Genomic DNA, 8,207 nt, shown 5'->3' on the forward strand with positions numbered 1-8,207 from the left:
AGATGAGAGTTGAGCAGCCCTATAGCTGACAAGCCCAAAGTCTAAGCTGTCAACTCGTCATGCAGCGCAGCACTTTAAGGCTCATGGAATGAGGTTAACTTGCACAACCATACCTGCTGGCATCCGTTACACTCGCCCCTCTAAACCTCCCTCTCATATCCAGATCACGGCACCTATGTGACCTGAGTGGTCCGCACCCTGCGCCTGGGTCCACCAAATGAGAGATGAAAGCTACCGAGCTAAAAGCCCAAGCTGTCGGCAGCAGCCGGCATCCATTCCACTTATTGATACTTATTGGATAAGCCACTTTGCCGTTCGCGGCTTCACTCGGTCATGGTTTTTCAAAAATATATTCATTAATAAATCATGTTGTTTTATGGTTGAATACAGCCTATCACAAATGGCCATCTTTTTTTTTTTGCCTAAATGAAGCTTTTTCAAGCTGTAAAGTTGTATCAAATTGTTAAAGGGCAATTAAATCTACTTAGTCTTGGATTTGAACTTTAGAGGTCCTCAGCCCTCAAACAGAATATCAATCATCCATCCATCCATCCATTTTCTATGCCGCTTTTCCTCACTGTGTGGAGCCTATCCATGATGGAGAATATCAAATATTCAGCACCTAAAATAATAAAATACTGTAGCTCACATATGTCAGAGTCAAGGCCCGCGAGAGGGTTTTACCTGGCCCGCGTGATGATATTAATCTATTATTAGATTCGGCCCGCAGATAAACTGTACTACATTTCCCACAATGCAACAGGGACGCGCCAGCGGGAGCATAGCGGGAGGCGGCTTAATTTATTCAGCATCAGTCATTAGCATAACAGCAAAAGTTAATTTACAGATACCCATCAACAATGGCAAAACGGAAGGTGCACGGTGAAAACAGGGGCTTTCAAACAAGGTGGGAGTTGGAGTACATGCTCACGGAGGTAGCTGGAAAACCTGCGTGTCTTCTATGTGGACAAAGTGTGGCGGTGATGAAAGAATATAATATGAGACGGTATCATGAAACAAAACACACAGACAAAAACAAGATTCTGGACATGGAACAAAGGCTACAGAAGGTCGAGGAATTAAAACGAGGCCTCAAATCTCGACAGAGTCTGTTCAGAAAAGCCCAGTCGAAAAAAAACTCATAACATAAATTTTATGTTATGAGTTTTTTATACAAAGGACATTTGTATTTTGTGCCTGCTGAAATTAAAAATGACCGACAGAGTCATAAGAAAATATTGCTTTATTTATCCAATCATATTGTAATATATTTGTTATGTTTTCAGTAGGTTAAATCTTGGTTTTAATGAAGATTGGACAGTCCGGCCCTCGGCTTGTGGCCAAATGTTTTATTTGGCCCTCCGTCCATTTGACTTTGACACCCCTGCTGTAGCTACACTTCAATAATGAAAAAGTAGATATCAGCACAATTACGGTACTTCCACATTGATAATATTGACATCCGGATCGATCCCCCATCCCTGCAAATACAGCCATGTTTTCTCATACAGTGGCCAAACACTGTGAGTATTTGTATTTCTTGATGTAAGAGAGTATGCTTGTTATTAAGAGATGACATGTGATGGGGAGTTTACGACCTCTGGGCAAACTCGAGTTTGTTTTCAACATTTATGTTGTCTGGAGTAATAAATTATGGTGACCTACAAGGGAAACCAGGGTCTAAACCAAACACTGATTAGTTGACTACTGTCTGTGGTACACCATGGGCGGGCTTGGCTGCCATGTTGGTAGGCAGGATTCGGACACAGTGCACTGTGAAGATGTTGTTGGCACACTGCTCAGCCATTAGTTCCTTGACAGCGGCCAAGACTTAGAGCCTAGTCCTTCTAGATCAGGGGTCAGCAACCTGCGGCTCCAGAGCCGCATGTGGCTCTTCAGCCTCTTTATTGTGGCTCCCTTTGCGATGCTTGAATATTTTTAACACCTGAGTGGGGAAAATGTACGTCTTTTGTAATGAGTTTTAAAAAATCCAACTTTGTCTGAGACCATGAATGCATCCTGAGTGACTTCTGACTGCTATCCAGTTCAGTACATGAAGAAAAACAAGTAATACTTACCTACAAATCTAAAAAATAAATTCGAGATAATTTAAAAACAGCGGCATGAGAACTTGTTTTTACGTTTACAGTAGTTTACACATACATTTATGTAAGTTTATCTCCAAAACTAGCAAGAGTACTCCAACTCGTCTTTTCTATATATTTTACACTATATATTTTACACGTAACAGTCCACCTGGTATTATTGTATCTGTAAAATTGTCATGCAATCTGCTATTATTATTTATTATTTTATATTTATATTTAAATATTTTAAAAATAATAAAATATTATAATAATTACAATAACATTCAAATAATAATTATATTATTATTATGTAAAATATGCAAATATAACAATAATATTATATTTAATTAATATAGTAATTAGCATTAATATAATAATTATAATAATCATAATAGTTCTAAAAATAATTATAATAATCTAATAATCTAATAATAATAATTATTACTATTATTATTATTATGTGCTTGTGTCCCTTTTTTCAGGAGCACTTTGTAAACAACAGACCATGTCAAAAAACGAAATTGATAAAACCATCAAAAGGTTGGCTCAGGCCATGATGCCAGGTTGTATGTTGAGTTTAAATGAAATACTTTGGAAAGATTGGGCGGGCCGTATTCAAACACTTGGCGGGCCGGATGTGGCCCCCGGGCCGTAGTTTGCCCACCCCTGTTCTAGATATATGTTGAAGATGCTTTGTTTCTTTATACGACCATAATAAATGCAAATTTCATTAAATTTCATACACTAGTGTACCGCAGTACAGTAATCTCTAATTTATCACAGTTAATTGGTTCCAGACCCGACTATCATTGGTGAATTTCCACCAAGTAGGATTCATTTGGATTATAAATTGAATACTTTTGTAATTAGAGCATATAAACTTTCTTCTAAATATATTCTTTAAACAAAAACATTTTAAAACATTTTTTATTGAGCTCTGTAGACATGAACTACCACCGCTATAGTCATCTTTACACTCAAATGACCAAACATAGTAATCATAACACTAGTGCTTGTGTGTGTTGCAATAAATGTTATCCCCAGGGGAGTGGGGTGGCAGGCGGACAGGAAGTGACGTTCAGAGGGTTCACCTTTAAACAATAGCAGGTGGTATTCAATTTCAAATCAGTATGAGTTATTAATTTCATTTTTAAAAACCGTGTTAGATTCGAACTGTGATGTGGTGAGGGACGACTGTAGTTACAAAGTTGTTGAATGTCAAAGCTGTAATGTGATTTTTCCATTATGCACGCCAAGTTGATGTATTTAACTATGTGTAGCTGAATAATGTCACATACTGTATGATAGCAGTTCTCATTTACATTCTTTATGTTAAAGTAATTTTACCCGAGTTTTTTTAAACACCGGAAGTCCCGCAAAACACATTAGACGATACCTAGCACTAACACCTAACACAAAAATGCTAAAGCTACTTACCATTGAGAGACATCTTGAAGTAACCTCTTTTCTTGAGAAACTTCGGACTGTCTCACTTCCGTTTAGGATTCGGGACCCAACACATATGGCTGTATGTTAAAAGCCAACATTTTAAAAAGATTAATCGCCATTTATCAACTCCTATAAAGTAGAGGTTCGCAGCTAGCGGTCCAAACCGGAAGTCATTTTAACCACTCGGGAGTATGACCAACCAGAGCAAAGTGGGCGTGTCTGTGGGGGTGGAATACATTAAAACAGACCGTTTTTGCGGGTATGGAGGACCGAAACTGCCAAAATAATAAATAAATAAATAAAAGTGGAAATAAAAACAAAAATCAAAAAAAAATCAAAAAATTAAATACAAAAACATCTATATAAATGGAAATAAAAACAAAAATAACAAATATATACATAAATAAATAAAAGCAAAAATAAATACAAAAATAAAAAACAAGATTCAAAAATTAAAAATAAATACAAAAATAAATATATAAATAGAATTACATATCAATAAATAAATAAAAGCACTCTGTTCTCATATGTATTTATTTCATGCAGCAGACAATGTCAGCTTGAAATGCAGAAGGAAAAATTATTCAAATGAGGGGGCGGTCCTAAGTGTGTCTTGGGTTGAACTGTTCGCCTATTGGTTGATCGACATGTGAGTGCGAAAATCCGACTTCCTGGTGGACCCCGCCATTGTTGTCCCGGTAAATGTATACTTTTCTCCCTGTATACTTCGTCTTGCTGTGGCCGTTTGCAGGCATACCTAGTCGATTTTCATACATATGAGAGCAGAGTGCTTTTATTTATTTATTGATATGTAATTCTATTTATATATTTATTTTTGTATTTATTTCTACATTTATTTTTGTATTTATTTTTGCTTTTATTTATTTATTTATGTATATATTTTTTTATTTTTGTTTTTATTTCCATTTATATTAATTTTTTTTGTATTTAATTTTTTGATTTTCTTTTCATTTTTGTTTTTATTTCCACTTTTATTTATTCATTTATTTATTATTTTGGCAGTTTTGGTCCTCCATATGCGGGTAGCATGAAAGCCAAAGAAATACAGCTGTGCAGTTTCTCCACAACTCAACACAAAGAGCATAAAAGGTCCCCTTCAAGGTCTTAGCTACAAATATTTGCACTTTATGTTCAGTAATGTTCCATTTACATGCACTTGTACTGCAGCAGTTCAGTGTTGTGGAAGTTCATATTTCTCATCAACTACTTCAAGTTCAGTTCACACAGTATAAATATGAATAGTTGACATTCATAGTTCACTATTTTAAATTTTGAACTAGTTCAAAGTTCAGTTAACTTCCATTTTTTTTTTAGATGAAACGTGAGAATGAAAGACATGACCTTGTTTTTCAAAGAAAACTGTTTACAATGATGTATTGCCCGAGTGGAATTGTAGAATATTGAATATGAATGGTTTTCTTTATGTTTTTTATTCCTATGCATTTTTTTTCAAACACTGCAAACAAAAATGCATTGAAATCACTTTGTAAACACAGAGCTATGTATCCACAAGTCCTCAGGAGCACTTGGGAGTGTGGCCAATCACAGTGGAGTGGGCTTACCTAGACGAGGGCCAGGGGTGGAATAAATTAAACAAGTCCAAGGAAACACTGCAAAAAGAGGTGCAGATTATGGAAGATCTAGAGAGCTTTCTGTGCGGTTTATTGTGTGTGGCTGCTCGAGAGGAGTCCAGAACTCAAAACAAAGAATTGAAGAATGATCAACAGTCTGACCTTTAAAGAACGACTACTCTTTATTCTGCTGTATTTTGAACAACAATGAAAAAAAAAAAACATCATCGAGCGTAAGCAAGTCACACATTAAGCAATAGCTGCATACTATAATTTCACTTGATGAATCAAACAATACTGCAGCCATCAGGATCAATACTTTCATTGCTGCACTTATATTAGGTCATTTAGGTCTCCAAAAAAAACCCTACAAAAGCTGGAAATCAATGCCCAGTTAAATCAAATGTTTCCCTTTCCCGTTTTTAGTGAAATGCGCGACACAGCTAATAAGAAATGAAAACATCAAATCCTCACACAGTAAGGCATTTCAGTCATGGACAATTACAAACGTGTAATATCTAGCTTTAAATCTCCACAATATAGTAAATATATTTTCTGTATGACTTCATTTTTTAAAATCTATTCTTCAGGGAAGCCGTCCTACTGCAATAATGAATTCTATGGCTTTAAGGGATGTTTATACAGTAAAGTCTCGTTACATCGATATTCTCGGGAGTCGGAAAAAATACCGATATAACCGGACTATCCATATATCCGATCCTGCGCCGAACTGCATTAAAAGTGGGCGGATCTTTGATATGGCATGTAATTTTCTCCTTGAGTTCATGGATTGCGTATCTAGCATGCTTTTGTACTACAATAAATTTTGTACTACAGTAAATAAAAATAAACTTACGCTGTAGTGATTACCGGTTACCGGGACATAATTCACCCCGGAACTATCGATAGGGAAGGTGTTGCCACCCGGAGGGGTAGGCGCGAGGGACGGGTGTTTTCCGCTGTGTGTGCTGCACTCTGGTGGTGGAAGTGTGAAAAATAAAGTTGACTGGAAGCAGCCGTTCGCCGTGTTCTTTTTTGGTGTTGAAATCCTTAAGCAAAGATTGATTTAAGCTGCTTTTGTATCGATATAAGCAGACCAAATTGGCTGTCGGGAGATGAAAAGGGCATCGTAGTAACCGGATTATCATAATAACCGTGTATCGTACTAACGGAGCTAATTATATCATAAAAGACTAGAAATTGAAATGAAAATAGTATCGTAATAAGTAGTAATTCGTTTTAACCGATATCGATATAACGAGACTTTACTGTATCTAGCTTTAAATCTCCACAATATAGTGAATATATTTTCTGTATGACTTCATTTTTTTAAATCTATTCCTCAGGGAAGCCGTCCTACTGCAATAATGAAATCTATGGCTTTAAGGGATGCTTTTATATATTTTATACAGTATACACGTAAACATTTACGACATACTGTATCCATCATTCATTGTAATGGGTGATGCTGGTTTGTATCACTTGCAATTGCGGCACTGATGATGAATGCTTTATGCTATAAGAAAACAAATAAATGCAAAAAAAGCACTCGAAAAGCTTCTAGAACAGTCTTTTCCCACAAAAAAAGAAATAATTCTTTTAAATGTCTCTATTTGGCCCCAAGGGATGAGTCAAGCGAACGGAACCTTTTAAACATAGCATAATGATAACTGTAATAATAAGTGTGCAACTGCAGCAGCAAATAAAGCGAGTGTAAGCAACGCAACGTATGCTTGTTGTTGAAGGCTAACGTGACAATGTGGAAACTGCTACACATGCGCCACATCGAGTTTTCTGGAATCCACCTTCAACTCAGTCATATACTATATATATATATATATATACATATATATGTATCTCAGGATAGAACAGCCATTAAATGTACACAAATGACACCCTGAGATTTGATTAAAGTAAAATATCCTTCAATAGCCGTTAGAGACATGCAGCCTGATAATAATCAATAACTCGCAGAGTCAACATGGGCCACTGGACTGGTGGCACTGGTACCGGTGATACTGACAGATGTGTGTGTGAGATGGTTTTGCAAATTAAGAAACATCCTTCTGAGGGCTTGGCCTGACTCACTGCATAATAAGAACTGAAAAGATGCAGGATTACAGCATAACACGCATCAGCATACACTGCGCTAAATACAGTACATCACATGGGTCATTTACAGTACAGCGGATGCTCGATACTGTATGGCAGTGGTGGGCCGTCAGAAGCAAGGACCTACATATACAACTTCAATTCTAGTATAATTCCATCATTTTACTATGAATGAAAAGTCATCTTCATTTCCTGGCGTGTTTCTTTGCTGCACTGATTCCAGCATGTGAATGTTTATGTGTTGGCATGTGTCTGTAATCGGTCGAGGGCCTTCAGAATCAGTATTGCTGGCTCATGTGACTTAAACACAATTGTCAATGGGGTTGTTTTTTTTAACCAAACAGAACAAGGATTGGTTAATGAGAGCACATAGAGAGATTTAGGCTCCAAATATTCAGTATCTCTGGTGAGTATTTTCTTAGCATTATGTATATTTTTGTCACGTTATTAGTACCTTTGTGTAATGCCACACCTTGTATATTATGTATATTATGTCCTTCTAATTATGTCCCCACCGAAAGCCCAGAAACATAATGCATGGCACGCCACTGCTGCAAAGCAAACAGTAGTGATGTATAGATAGATATGAAAAATCCATACTTCCCTTACCAGCTCTTTGGGATCTAAAATCTACGTAAACGCAGCAAAATATCCCTCCATCACCAGCTGAAATATGAATGAATAATTCATCATTCACATATTGAATGCTTTCACTATATTATGTCCTTTTTAAAAAAGAAATAAATAAAATACAATTTCCACATACAGTAAAGTCTCGTTATATCGATATTCTCGGGAGTCGGAAAAAATACCGATATAACCGGACTATCCATATATCCGATCCTGCACCGAACTGCATTAAAAGTGGGCGGATCTTTGATTATGGCATGTAATTTCCTCCTTGAGTTCATGGATTGCGTATCTAGCATGCTTTTGTACTACAATACAAAAGTATGAAAAATAAAGT

This window comes from Doryrhamphus excisus, linkage group LG21 (assembly GCF_037039965.1).
Source record: "Doryrhamphus excisus strain RoL-2023G ecotype Guam linkage group LG21, RoL_Dexc_Guam_v1.1, whole genome shotgun sequence".
Classification (NCBI taxonomy): domain Eukaryota; kingdom Metazoa; phylum Chordata; class Actinopteri; order Syngnathiformes; family Syngnathidae; genus Doryrhamphus; species Doryrhamphus excisus.